This window comes from Mytilus galloprovincialis, chromosome 7 (assembly GCF_965363235.1).
Source record: "Mytilus galloprovincialis chromosome 7, xbMytGall1.hap1.1, whole genome shotgun sequence".
In the NCBI taxonomy this organism is placed as follows: Eukaryota; Metazoa; Mollusca; class Bivalvia; order Mytilida; family Mytilidae; genus Mytilus; species Mytilus galloprovincialis.
In genome coordinates, this window is record NC_134844.1 from 940449 (window position 1) to 956779 (window position 16331).

The window sequence follows — 16331 nt, forward strand, 5'->3', positions numbered from 1 at the left end:
TGACGAAAAGTAACAAAACAACACTTATATCTAACTTGTCTTGCACAACGTCTGGCCTTGCCTCAGCAATTAAAATCATAATTGTTTTTTTTTTCATCATAGTATATACCTGACAAGTCCGATGGAAACATATATATCTAACGTAGTTTTGTTTTTAATCTTGTAATTCTTATTATGTGCATAAAATTCTAAATAAATAGAAGTAATTATTAAATTGTTGACTATTTACATTTTTTTTTCTCGACAAATGAAATATCCAAGGATAAATCACATCAAGTGAATGGATAACAACTGATATATTCCTGACTTTGTACAGGCATTTTCTCATGTAGAAAAATCGTTTTTAAATTATATGTAAAAATGTAGTAATCCGCAATAACTTTTACCTATTTATAGTGTAGCATAAATTATGTTGTTCAATAAACTAACGGTTTTCAGTTTTATTTCAGGGATATAAATGAAGGGTTAGTGTATTCACTTGCTTTGGACGGATCGATGGTTATTACATCCTATTTCAAAAGTAAGTACAAACTTATTAAAAAAGGAGACAATATACGAGTACTTTCTATAATCGTTTTAATTATCCAAAGTGGATTGAAATCTCTTTGTATTTCCATTAGAATGCATGGAAACGAATTTTGGTATAGAGCCATTATTTGGAACAGGTCAGAAAAAACACACAAGAAAGAAGTGCATATTCTAAACAATATATTTTTGATGCATAGGCGATGCATTTCAGTAAATGACAAAGCCTAGTGATAGTGAATGAAGATCGAAAGAAACAGCAGTTCTAGCCTTAGGACCTGCACTAAGGTTTTTCTATCTCAGGAATATATTACTTTAATTAGCTGTATTTTGCAAAACTATTAGGAATGTTTGGTCCTCAATGCTCTTCAACTTTGTACTCTATTTAGCATTTTAAACATTTTTTGATTCGAGCGTCACTGATGAGTCTTTTTTTAAACGAAACGCGCGTCTGGGGTAAATATAAAATTTTGATCAAGGTATCTATGATGAGTTTATTTACAACCACTGGGTCGATGCCACTGCTGGTGGAGATTTATTTCCCCCGATGGTATCACCAGCCCAGTAGTCAGCACTTCTGTGTTGACTTGAGTCATCATTGATATGTTCATAATTATAAATTAACTGTTAACAAAACTTTGAATTTTTGAAAAACTAAGGATTTTCTACCTCAGGAATATATTACCATATCTGTATTTGGCAACACTTTTTAGAATTTTTGGTCCTCAATGCTCTTAAACTTTGTACACTATTTGGCCTTTAAACATTTTTTTATTCGAGCGTCACTGATGGGTCTTTAGACGAAACGCGCATCTGGCGTTAATATGAAATTTTGATCCTGGTATCTATGATGAGTTTGTTTGTCGATTGATATTTAAAATATCAAAATGAAAATCGACACAAAAATTTAAATCATTTGTTCAGTTATTAATTTAAGGTCTTTCTAGCTTTAATTTTTCTAATCATTGATAGGAATACCCTTCTGGTTTACACACAATTATCATTGGCGCCAAATCAGATATCAATCGCTTTTATTAGCATTGCTTTGTCAAACATGCGATCAGCCACTGGCCAGCCTAGTTGTAAAAATATTTCAATAACAGTATCAATATCAGATAGACATTTCCTTGGTATACTAGTATAAAACGGAAATCAATATCAGATAGATTTTGATATACTAGTAGATGAAACGGTATGATTATCAGATAGACATTTCTTTGGTATACTAGTAGTTAAAACGGTATCAATGTCAGATAGAAATATCTTTGGTATACTAGTATCTATACGTAAATCAATTTCAAATAGACTTTGATATACTAGCAGATAAATAAAGGCAACAGTAGTATACCCTGTTCAAAACTCGTAAATCTATGGAATATTTTTTGTTCTACTACAACATGCTTTTTCATGCTGTTAGGCTACCGGACTGGTGGAATCCTCGGAGACAGATTGTCCACCAGCAGAGATTCCGGTCCGGTGGTGCAGATAAAACGGAAATCAATGTAATGTAGAATGTATTGTCAAATCACAATGGCAACGATAAAATCAGACATGGTCTGACATCAGTCGTTTTTCCCGATTATCAGTCAAATCACCATGGCAACCTTTTTAATTTTGAAATTATAAATCCTCCCCCCCCCCACTTTAGTAGCAATATACCAACTTCACCTGCATATGGGATATATTTTTCCAAACTTATTCGATATTCAAGAGCTTGCAGCTCCTACTCAAACTTTGTAAAACGTCATCAGTGTCTGAGTAGAAAATTGATGAACCAGGGGTATGCCAAAGAACGTCTTTTCCTTTTTTCTAAAAAAGTTCATCGGAAGGTACCAAGACCTTGTTGATAAATATTCCGTATCAACTTTACAAATAATACATGATGGTCTTGATGTATAGATTCTGCGTACTGATGTTGTTTACCATCTACACAACGTGTTTTATTGTTCTTTCATTTGTCTTTGTTCTGTTAACTATATTACTTTTACTATTGGATTGTTTTATGTGATATCCATTTAACGTGGCTCGGTACTTAAACATCCTGTAAATGTGCTTGTATTGTCTTTCATTTTTTTGCTGGTGTGTTTCGTATATGCGCCTTTTTGTATTTTTTTGTTTCTTATAACGTGACTCTGTACTTGAAAAGATCCTGTAAGTATAATATTGTTCTATTTTATGTCATTATGATATATTTATATTATGAATTACAAAATACGTTGAACCACAAACGTCAAAATTAATCAATCGCGTAGTGGAATAATCTATTTGTAGATTCTTATAAATTCTATATAACTTTTGGACTATTTTAAATCTTGGTCTATTTCTGAAATTAATTCTTACATACTTTTGATTTTGTAACCCTGTATGCTAACATTGCCTATGTGAAATTCTAAAATTGTTTGTATATACATTGAACGACAAATAGATGTGACGTATAAAAGTTTCTAACGTCAGACACGCGAATCAATGAATGTGTTTGTAGATAGATGTTTTGTGTTCTGTTAAATTGTTCCTTTTAAAATTGTTACACGATCATGACTGATGTACTCATATTTTGACTATTTTATTTATTATGTCTGTTTAGTTCACGCATCATTGTAAATATAACGGAATTTGATGAGACTGTCATTAAAGTGAGAGGGTAAGCTCTATAAAACCAGGTTTAATTCACCATTTTCTACATTTGAAAATGCCTGTACCAAGTCAGGAATATGACAGTTCTTGTCCATTTGTTTTTGATGTGTTTTGTTATTTGATTTTTTCATGTGATTATGGACTTTCCGATTAGATATTCCTGTAACTTCAGTATTTTTGTGATTTTACTTTTTAATCAGACATGGCATGACATCAGTCGTCCTTCCCATTAAATCAGACATGGTATGACATCAGTCGTCCTTCCCGATTATCATTCAAATCACGATGGCTAACGCTAATTCAGACATGGTGTGACATCATTCGTCCTTCCCGATTATCAGTCAAATCACAATTTCTACCGTATATCAGATATGACATGACATCATTCGTCCTTCCGGATTATAAGTCAAATCACAATGGCTACCGTTAAATCAAACATGGTATGACATCAGTCGTCCTTCCTGATTATCAGTCAAATCACAATGGCTACCGTTAAATCAGACATGGTATGACATCATTCGTACTTCCCGATTATCAGTCAAATCACAATGGCAACTGTTAAATCAGACATGATATGATATCATTCGTCCTTTCCGTTAAATCAGACATGGTATGCCATCATTCGTTCTTCCCGATTATCAGTCAAATCACAATGGCAACCGTTAAATCAGACATGACTTGACATCAGTCGCCCTTCCCGATTATCAGTCAAATAACAATGGGACCGTCAAATCAGACATGATATGACATCAGTCGTCCTTCCCGATTATCAGTCAAATCACAAAAGCTAACGCTAATTCAGACTTGGTATGACATCAGTCGCCCTTCCCGAATATCAGTTAAATAACAATGGCTACCGTTAAATTAGACATGGTATGACATCATTTGTCCTTCCCGATTATCAGTCAAATCACAATGGCTAACGTTAATTCAGACAAACATCAGTCGTCCTTCCCGTTAAATCAGACATGGTATGACATCATTCGTCCTTCCCGATTATCAGTCAAATCACAATGGGTACCGTCATAACAGACATGATATGACGTCCGTCGTCCTTCCCGATTATCAGTCAAATCACAATGGCTACCGTCATAACAGACATGATATGACATCCGTCGTCCTTCCCGATTATCAGTCAAATCACAATGGGTACCGTCATAACAGACATGATATGACATCCGTCGTCCTTCCCGATTATCAGTCAAATCACAATGGCAACTGTTAAATCAGACATGACATGACATCAGTCGTCCTTCCCGATTATCAGTCAAATAACAATGGGACCGTCAAATCAGACATGATATGACATCAGTCGTCCTTCCCGATTATCAGTCAAATCACAATGAGTAACGTTAAATCAAACATAGCATGACATCAGTCGTCCTTTTCGATTATCAGTCAAATAACAATGGCTACCGTTAAATCAGACATGACTTGACATCAGTCGCCCTTCCCGATTATCAGTCAAATAACAATGGGACCGTCAAATCAGACATGATATGACATCAGTCGTCCTTCCCGATTATCAGTCAAATCACAAAAGCTAACGCTAATTCAGACTTGGTATGACATCAGTCGCCCTTCCCGAATATCAGTTAAATAACAATGGCTACCGTTAAATTAGACATCGTATGACATCATTTGTCCTTCCCGATTATCAGTCAAATCACAATGGCTAACGTTAATTCAGACAAACATCAGTCGTCCTTCCCGTTAAATCAGACATGGTATGACATCATTCGTCCTTCCTGATTATCAGTCAAATCACAATGGGTACCGTCATAACAGACATGATATGACGTCCGTCGTCCTTCCCGATTATCAGTCAAATCACAATGGCAACTGTTCAATCAGACATGACATGACATCAGTCGCCCTTCCCGATTATCAGTCAAAAAACAATGGGACCGTCAAATCAGACATGATATGACATCAGTCGTCCTTCCCGATTATCAGTCAAATCACAAAAGCTAACGCTAAATCAGACATGGTATGACATCAGTCGCCCTTCCCGAATATCAGTCAAATAACAATGGCTACCGTTAAATTAGACATGGTATGACATCATTTGTCCTTCCCGATTATCAGTCAAATCACAATGGCTAACGTTAATTCAGACAAACATCAGTCGTCCTTCCCGTTAAATCAGACATGGTATGACATCATTCGTCCTTCCCGATTATCAGTCAAATCACAATGGGTACCGTCATAACAGACATGATATGACATCCGTCGTCCTTCCCGATTATCAGTCAAATCACAATGGCAACTGTTAAATCAGACATGACATGACATCAATCGCCCTTCCCGATTATCAGTCAAATAACAATGGGACCGTCAAATCAGACATGACATGACATCAGTCGTCCTTCCCGATTATCAGTCAAATCACAAAAGCTAACGCTAATTCAGACATGGTGTGACATCATTCGTCCTTCCCGATTATCAGTCAAATCACAATGGGTACCGTCATAACAGACATGATATGACATCCGTCGTCCTTCCCGATTATCAGTCAAATCACAATGGCAACTGTTAAATCAGACATGACATGACATCAGTCGTCCTTCCCGATTATCAGTCAAATCACAAAAGCTAACGCTAATTCAGACATGGTGTGACATCAATCGTCCTTCCCGATTATCAGTCAAATCACAATGGCTACCGTTAAATCAGACATGATATGACAGCATTCGTCCTTCCCGATTATCAGTCAAATCACAATGAGTAACGTTAAATCAAACATAGCATGACATCAGTCGTCCTTTTCGATTATCAGTCAAATAACAATGGCTACCGTTTAATCAGACATGATATGACATCAGTCGTCCTTTCACGATTCTCAGTCAAATCACAATGGCTACCGTTAAATCAGACATGGTATGAAATCAGACGTCCTGACCGATTATCAGTCAAATCAAAATAAGTAACGTTAAATCAGACATGGCATGACATCAGTCGTCCTTCTCGATTATCAGTCAAATCACAATGTGAACCGTAACATCAGACATGGTATGACATCATTCGTCCTTCCCGATTATCAGTCAAATCACAATGGCTACCGTTGAAAATCAGACCGTTAAATCAGACATGATATGACATCAGTCGCCCTTCCCGATTATTAGTCAAATAACAATGGGACCGTCAAATCAGACATGATATGACATCAGTCGTCCTTCCCGATTATCAGTCAAATCACAAAAGCTAACGCTAAATCAGACATGGTATGACATCAGTCGCCCTTCCCGAATATCAGTCAAATAACAATGGCTACCGTTAAATTAGACATGGTATGACATCATTTGTCCTTCCCGATTATCAGTCAAATCACAATGGCTAACGTTAATTCAGACAAACATCAGTCGTCCTTCCCGTTAAATCAGACATGGTATGACATCATTCGTCCTTCCCGATTATCAGTCAAATCACAATGGGTACCGTCATAACAGACATGATATGACATCCGTCGTCCTTCCCGATTATCAGTCAAATCACAATGGCAACTGTTAAATCAGACATGACATGACATCAATCGCCCTTCCCGATTATCAGTCAAATAACAATGGGACCGTCAAATCAGACATGACATGACATCAGTCGTCCTTCCCGATTATCAGTCAAATCACAAAAGCTAACGCTAATTCAGACATGGTGTGACATCATTCGTCCTTCCCGATTATCAGTCAAATCACAATGGGTACCGTCATAACAGACATGATATGACATCCGTCGTCCTTCCCGATTATCAGTCAAATCACAATGGCAACTGTTAAATCAGACATGACATGACATCAGTCGTCCTTCCCGATTATCAGTCAAATCACAAAAGCTAACGCTAATTCAGACATGGTGTGACATCAATCGTCCTTCCCGATTATCAGTCAAATCACAATGGCTACCGTTAAATCAGACATGATATGACAGCATTCGTCCTTCCCGATTATCAGTCAAATCACAATGAGTAACGTTAAATCAAACATAGCATGACATCAGTCGTCCTTTTCGATTATCAGTCAAATAACAATGGCTACCGTTTAATCAGACATGATATGACATCAGTCGTCCTTTCACGATTCTCAGTCAAATCACAATGGCTACCGTTAAATCAGACATGGTATGAAATCAGACGTCCTGACCGATTATCAGTCAAATCAAAATAAGTAACGCTAAATCAGACATGGCATGACATCAGTCGTCCTTCTCGATTATCAGTCAAATCACAATGTGAACCGTAACATCAGACATGGTATGACATCATTCGTCCTTCCCGATTATCAGTCAAATCACAATGGCTACCGTTTAATCAGACATGACATGACATCAGTCGTCCGTTCCGATTATAAGTCAAATCACAATGGCTACCGTTTAATCAGACATGACATGACATCAGTCGTCCGTTCCGATTATAAGTCAAATCACAATGGCTACCGTTAAATCAGACATGGCATGACACCAGTCGTCCTTCCCGATTATCAGTCAAATCACAAGGGTTACAGTTAAATCAGACATGACATGACATCAGTCGTCCTTCCCGATTATCAGTCAAATAACAACGGGTACCGTCAAATCAGACATGATAAGACATCAGTCGTCCTTCCAGATTATCAGTCAAATCACAATGGCTACCGTTAAATCAGACATGACATGACATCAGTCGTCCTTCCCGATTATAAGTCAAATTACAACGGGTACCGTTAAATCAGACATGGCATGACATCAGTCGTCCTTCTCGATTATCAGTCAAATAACAATGAGAGCCGTAAATTCAGACATGGTATGACATCGGTCGTCCTTCTCATTAAATCAGACACTGTATGACATCAGTCGTCCTTTCCGATTATCATACAAATCACAATGGTTAACGTTAATTCAGACATGGTGTGACATCATTCGTCCTTCCCGTTAAATCAGACATGGTATGACATCAGTCGTCCTTCCCGATTATCATTCAAATCACGATGGCTAACGCTAATTCAGACATGGTGTGACATCATTCGTCCTTCCCGATTATCAGTCAAATCACAATTTCTACCGTATATCAGATATGACATGACATCATTCGTCCTTCCGGATTATAAGTCAAATCACCATGGCTACCGTTAAATCAAACATGGTATGACATCAGTCGTCCTTCCTGATTATCAGTCAAATCACAATGGCTACCGTTAAATCAGACATGGTATGACATCATTCGTACTTCCCGATTATCAGTCAAATCACAATGGCAACTGTTAAATCAGACATGATATGATATCATTCGTCCTTTCCGTTAAATCAGACATGGTATGCCATCATTCGTTCTTCCCGATTATCAGTCAAATCACAATGGCAACCGTTAAATCAGACATGACTTGACATCAGTCGCCCTTCCCGATTATCAGTCAAATAACAATGGGACCGTCAAATCAGACATGATATGACATCAGTCGTCCTTCCCGATTATCAGTCAAATCACAAAAGCTAACGCTAATTCAGACTTGGTATGACATCAGTCGCCCTTCCCGAATATCAGTTAAATAACAATGGCTACCGTTAAATTAGACATGGTATGACATCATTTGTCCTTCCCGATTATCAGTCAAATCACAATGGCTAACGTTAATTCAGACAAACATCAGTCGTCCTTCCCGTTAAATCAGACATGGTATGACATCATTCGTCCTTCCCGATTATCAGTCAAATCACAATGGGTACCGTCATAACAGACATGATATGACGTCCGTCGTCCTTCCCGATTATCAGTCAAATCACAATGGCTACCGTCATAACAGACATGATATGACATCCGTCGTCCTTCCCGATTATCAGTCAAATCACAATGGGTACCGTCATAACAGACATGATATGACATCCGTCGTCCTTCCCGATTATCAGTCAAATCACAATGGCAACTGTTAAATCAGACATGACATGACATCAGTCGTCCTTCCCGATTATCAGTCAAATAACAATGGGACCGTCAAATCAGACATGATATGACATCAGTCGTCCTTCCCGATTATCAGTCAAATCACAATGAGTAACGTTAAATCAAACATAGCATGACATCAGTCGTCCTTTTCGATTATCAGTCAAATAACAATGGCTACCGTTAAATCAGACATGACTTGACATCAGTCGCCCTTCCCGATTATCAGTCAAATAACAATGGGACCGTCAAATCAGACATGATATGACATCAGTCGTCCTTCCCGATTATCAGTCAAATCACAAAAGCTAACGCTAATTCAGACTTGGTATGACATCAGTCGCCCTTCCCGAATATCAGTTAAATAACAATGGCTACCGTTAAATTAGACATCGTATGACATCATTTGTCCTTCCCGATTATCAGTCAAATCACAATGGCTAACGTTAATTCAGACAAACATCAGTCGTCCTTCCCGTTAAATCAGACATGGTATGACATCATTCGTCCTTCCTGATTATCAGTCAAATCACAATGGGTACCGTCATAACAGACATGATATGACGTCCGTCGTCCTTCCCGATTATCAGTCAAATCACAATGGCAACTGTTCAATCAGACATGACATGACATCAGTCGCCCTTCCCGATTATCAGTCAAAAAACAATGGGACCGTCAAATCAGACATGATATGACATCAGTCGTCCTTCCCGATTATCAGTCAAATCACAAAAGCTAACGCTAAATCAGACATGGTATGACATCAGTCGCCCTTCCCGAATATCAGTCAAATAACAATGGCTACCGTTAAATTAGACATGGTATGACATCATTTGTCCTTCCCGATTATCAGTCAAATCACAATGGCTAACGTTAATTCAGACAAACATCAGTCGTCCTTCCCGTTAAATCAGACATGGTATGACATCATTCGTCCTTCCCGATTATCAGTCAAATCACAATGGGTACCGTCATAACAGACATGATATGACATCCGTCGTCCTTCCCGATTATCAGTCAAATCACAATGGCAACTGTTAAATCAGACATGACATGACATCAATCGCCCTTCCCGATTATCAGTCAAATAACAATGGGACCGTCAAATCAGACATGACATGACATCAGTCGTCCTTCCCGATTATCAGTCAAATCACAAAAGCTAACGCTAATTCAGACATGGTGTGACATCATTCGTCCTTCCCGATTATCAGTCAAATCACAATGGGTACCGTCATAACAGACATGATATGACATCCGTCGTCCTTCCCGATTATCAGTCAAATCACAATGGCAACTGTTAAATCAGACATGACATGACATCAGTCGTCCTTCCCGATTATCAGTCAAATCACAAAAGCTAACGCTAATTCAGACATGGTGTGACATCAATCGTCCTTCCCGATTATCAGTCAAATCACAATGGCTACCGTTAAATCAGACATGATATGACAGCATTCGTCCTTCCCGATTATCAGTCAAATCACAATGAGTAACGTTAAATCAAACATAGCATGACATCAGTCGTCCTTTTCGATTATCAGTCAAATAACAATGGCTACCGTTTAATCAGACATGATATGACATCAGTCGTCCTTTCACGATTCTCAGTCAAATCACAATGGCTACCGTTAAATCAGACATGGTATGAAATCAGACGTCCTGACCGATTATCAGTCAAATCAAAATAAGTAACGTTAAATCAGACATGGCATGACATCAGTCGTCCTTCTCGATTATCAGTCAAATCACAATGTGAACCGTAACATCAGACATGGTATGACATCATTCGTCCTTCCCGGTTATCAGTCAAATCACAATGGCTACCGTTGAAAATCAGACCGTTAAATCAGACATGATATGACATCAGTCGCCCTTCCCGATTATTAGTCAAATAACAATGGGACCGTCAAATCAGACATGATATGACATCAGTCGTCCTTCCCGATTATCAGTCAAATCACAAAAGCTAACGCTAAATCAGACATGGTATGACATCAGTCGCCCTTCCCGAATATCAGTCAAATAACAATGGCTACCGTTAAATTAGACATGGTATGACATCATTTGTCCTTCCCGATTATCAGTCAAATCACAATGGCTAACGTTAATTCAGACAAACATCAGTCGTCCTTCCCGTTAAATCAGACATGGTATGACATCATTCGTCCTTCCCGATTATCAGTCAAATCACAATGGGTACCGTCATAACAGACATGATATGACATCCGTCGTCCTTCCCGATTATCAGTCAAATCACAATGGCAACTGTTAAATCAGACATGACATGACATCAATCGCCCTTCCCGATTATCAGTCAAATAACAATGGGACCGTCAAATCAGACATGACATGACATCAGTCGTCCTTCCCGATTATCAGTCAAATCACAAAAGCTAACGCTAATTCAGACATGGTGTGACATCATTCGTCCTTCCCGATTATCAGTCAAATCACAATGGGTACCGTCATAACAGACATGATATGACATCCGTCGTCCTTCCCGATTATCAGTCAAATCACAATGGCAACTGTTAAATCAGACATGACATGACATCAGTCGTCCTTCCCGATTATCAGTCAAATCACAAAAGCTAACGCTAATTCAGACATGGTGTGACATCAATCGTCCTTCCCGATTATCAGTCAAATCACAATGGCTACCGTTAAATCAGACATGATATGACAGCATTCGTCCTTCCCGATTATCAGTCAAATCACAATGAGTAACGTTAAATCAAACATAGCATGACATCAGTCGTCCTTTTCGATTATCAGTCAAATAACAATGGCTACCGTTTAATCAGACATGATATGACATCAGTCGTCCTTTCACGATTCTCAGTCAAATCACAATGGCTACCGTTAAATCAGACATGGTATGAAATCAGACGTCCTGACCGATTATCAGTCAAATCAAAATAAGTAACGCTAAATCAGACATGGCATGACATCAGTCGTCCTTCTCGATTATCAGTCAAATCACAATGTGAACCGTAACATCAGACATGGTATGACATCATTCGTCCTTCCCGATTATCAGTCAAATCACAATGGCTACCGTTTAATCAGACATGACATGACATCAGTCGTCCGTTCCGATTATAAGTCAAATCACAATGGCTACCGTTTAATCAGACATGACATGACATCAGTCGTCCGTTCCGATTATAAGTCAAATCACAATGGCTACCGTTAAATCAGACATGGCATGACACCAGTCGTCCTTCCCGATTATCAGTCAAATCACAATGGTTACAGTTAAATCAGACATGACATGACATCAGTCGTCCTTCCCGATTATCAGTCAAATAACAACGGGTACCGTCAAATCAGACATGATAAGACATCAGTCGTCCTTCCAGATTATCAGTCAAATCACAATGGCTACCGTTAAATCAGACATGACATGACATCAGTCGTCCTTCCCGATTATAAGTCAAATTACAACGGGTACCGTTAAATCAGACATGGCATGACATCAGTCGTCCTTCTCGATTATCAGTCAAATCACAATGAGAGCCGTAAATTCAGACATGGTATGACATCGGTCGTCCTTCTCATTAAATCAGACACTGTATGACATCAGTCGTCCTTTCCGATTATCATACAAATCACAATGGTTAACGTTAATTCAGACATGGTGTGACATCATTCGTCCTTCCCGTTAAATCAGACATGGTATGACATCATTCGTCCTTCCCGATTATAAGTCAAATCACAATGGCAACTATTAATTCAGACATGGCATGACATCAGTCGTCCTTCCCGATTATCAGTCAAATCACAATGGCTACCGTTAAATTGGACATGGTATGACATCAGTCGTCCATCCTGTTAAATCAGACATGGTATGACATCAGTCGTCCTTCCAGATTATAAGTCAAATCACAAAAGCTAATGCTAATTCAGACATGGTATAGCATCAGTTGGGCTTCCAAATTATCAGTCAAATAACAATGGCTACCGTGACATCAGACATGGTATGGCAGCATTCGTCCTTCCCGATTATCAGTCAAATCACAATGGCTACCGTTAAAACAGACATGATATGACATCAGTCGTCCTTTCACGATTCTCATTCAAATCACAATGGCTACCGTTAAATCAGACATGGTATGAAATCAGACGTCCTGACCGATTATCAGTCAAATCAAAATAAGTAACTTTAAATCAGACATGGCATGACATCAGTCGTCCTTCTCGATTATCAGTCAAATCACAATGTCAACCGTAACATCAGACATGGTATGACATCATTCGTCCTTCCCGATTATCAGTCAAATCACAATGGCTACCGTTGAAAATCAGACCGTTAAATCAGACATGATATGACATCAGTCGCCCTTCCCGATTATTAGTCAAATAACAACGGGTACTGTCAAATCAGACATGATATGACATCAGTCGTCCTTCCCGATTATAAGTCAAATCACAATGGCTACCGTTTAATCAGACATGGCATGACACCAGTCGTCCTTCCCGATTATCAGTCAAATCACAATGGTTACAGTTAAATCAGACATGACATGACATCAGTCGTCCTTCCCGATTATCAGTCAAATAACAACGGGTACCGTCAAATCAGACATGATATGACATCAGTCGTCCTTCCAGATTATCAGTCAAATCATAATGGCTACCGTTAAATCAGACATGACATGACATCAGTCGCCCTTCCCGATTATCAGTCAAATAACAACGGGTACCGTCAAGTCAGACATGATATGACATCAGTCGTCATTCCAGATTATCAGTCAAACCACAATGGCTACCGTTAAATCAGACATGGTATTACATCAGTCGCCCTTCCGGATTATCAGTCAAATAACAATGGCTACCGTCAAATCAGACATGGTATTACATCATTCGTCCTTCCCGATTATCAGTCAAATCACAATGAGAGCCGTAAATTCAGACATGGTATGACATCAGTCGTCCTTCTCGTTAAATCAGACATTGTATGACATCAGTCGTCCTTTCCGATTATCATACAAATCACAATGGTTAACGTTAATTCAGACATGGTGTGACATCATTCGTCCTTCCCGTTAAATCAGAGACATGGTATGACATCATTCGTCCTTCCCGATTATCAGTCAAATCACGATGGCAACTATTAAATCAGATATGGTATGACATCAATCGTCCTTCCCGATTATCAGTCAAATACCAATGGCTACCGTTAAATTGGACATGGTATGACATCAGTCGTCCATCCTGTTAAATCAGACATGGTATGACATCAGTCGTCCTTCCAGATTATAAGTCAAATCACAAAAGCTAATGCTAATTCAGACATGGTATGGCATCAGTTGGGCTTCCAAATTATCAGTCAAATCACAATGGCTACCGTTAAATCAGACATGGTATGGCAGCATTCGTCCTTCCCGATTATCAGTCAAATCACAATGGCTACCGTTAAAACAGACATGATATGACATCAGTCGTCCTTTCACGATTCTCAGTCAAATCACAATGGCTACCGTTAAATCAGACATGGTATGAAATCAGACGTCCTGACCGATTATCAGTCAAATCAAAATAAGTAACGTTAAATCAGACATGGCATGACATCAGTCGTCCTTCTCGATTATCAGTCAAATCACAATGTCAACCGTAACATCAGACATGGTATGACATCATTCGTCCTTCCCGATTATCAGTCAAATCACAATGGCTACCGTTGAAAATCAGACCGTTAAATCAGACATGATATGACATCAGTCGCCCTTCCCGATTATTAGTCAAATAACAACGGGTACTGTCAAATTAGACATGGTATGACATCATTTGTCCTTCCCGATTATCAGTCAAATCACAATGGCTAACTTTAATTCAGACAAACATCAGTCGTCCTTCCCGTTAAATCAGACATGGTATGACATCATTCGTCCTTCCCGATTATCAGTCAAATCACAATGGCTACCGTTAAATCAGACATGACATGACATCAATTGCCCTTCCAGATTATCAGTCAAATAACAATGGCTACCGTTAAATCAGACATGATATGACAGCATTCGTCCTTCCCGATTATCAGTCAAATCACAATGAGTAACGTTAAATCAAACATAGCATGACATCAGTCGTCCTTTTCGATTATCAGTCAAATAACAATGGCTACCGTTTAATCAGACATGATATGACATCAGTCGTCCTTTCACGATTCTCAGTCAAATCACAATGGCTACCGTTGAATCAGACATGGTATGAAATCAGACGTCCTGACCGATTATCAGTCAAATCACAAAGGCTACCGTTAAATCAGACATGGTATGACATCAGTCGCCCTTCCCGATTATCAGTCAAATCACAATGGCTACCGTTAAATCAGACATGACATGACATCAGTCGTCCTTCCCGATTATCAGTCAAATAACAAAGGGTACCGTTAAATCAGACATGATATGACATCAGACTAAGAATAGAGTCAAATATGTGAACATTGTCTTTATTGTTACTAATATTGATTTTATTTTTAATACTTTAATGTATAATAACTAATCATGTATTTCTATTTGGTTATGGTGTCAAACCATGCCATAACTTATTCATTTTGACGTAGCACAAAGTCGAGCTTTGACCAGACTGCTTTTAGGTGCCCTTAGATTTTAAACTCGTTGGATGCTTTTGAAATATTTGTGTTTTTTTCAGTTAAGATGTATGGTTTGATGACACTGAAAATTCTGTGCATTATTAAGTATCGGACAATGAATGTTAATCAAACGCTCTTGACTTTATATTAAGTTTAACAAACGTTTGATGCTCAGTCTCACATTCACATCCAATTCCAGATATCCTTTCTCGTAACCAGACGTAGATTTTGTGAACTGAAACAGTCATATGCATTTTCCTTAGTACCCGACATCCGTCTAATGTTATTTAGTTTTTGTAATTTGATTAGGTTTTTTAATGTTTTTTGTCAATGTTTTTTGTTTTTCATTGTTGTTTATTTGGATGTATACTTCAAAAGAGAAACGAAAGACAAGGTAATATTTTAACAGTTTGTATCAGGATATCAAAACATCTAGATACATGGGTCAGTAGGTTGGTCATGTCAGTATATATAGATATTCCAAGACAACGACCTTCACTTAAAATTCCGGGAAAAGTTTAAGTCACCTTTGAATTAAACTATCAAAGTAGCTATATCTAGATCCAGCTTCCGGGCTTTTTATATTCATAATTTTGAATGGTTAATAAAATTTATAACATTATTGTTAGTATCCAAAATATACCGAATAAGTTCGTGTCAAGTTTG

The 16331-nt window shown here is 38.3% G+C and overlaps 1 long non-coding RNA gene across 1 annotated transcript in view; it reads left to right on the forward strand.

Annotated features, from left to right (window-relative positions):
• The first annotated feature begins 438 nt into the window (after nt 1-438).
• The window catches only part of LOC143084342 (uncharacterized), a 37818-nt gene continuing 21925 nt past the window's right edge, over nt 439-16331 (forward strand). Inside the window, exon 1 of the long non-coding RNA XR_012981013.1 lies at nt 439-520. This is a non-coding gene — a long non-coding RNA (uncharacterized LOC143084342). The remainder of the gene's footprint in view (nt 521-16331) is intronic.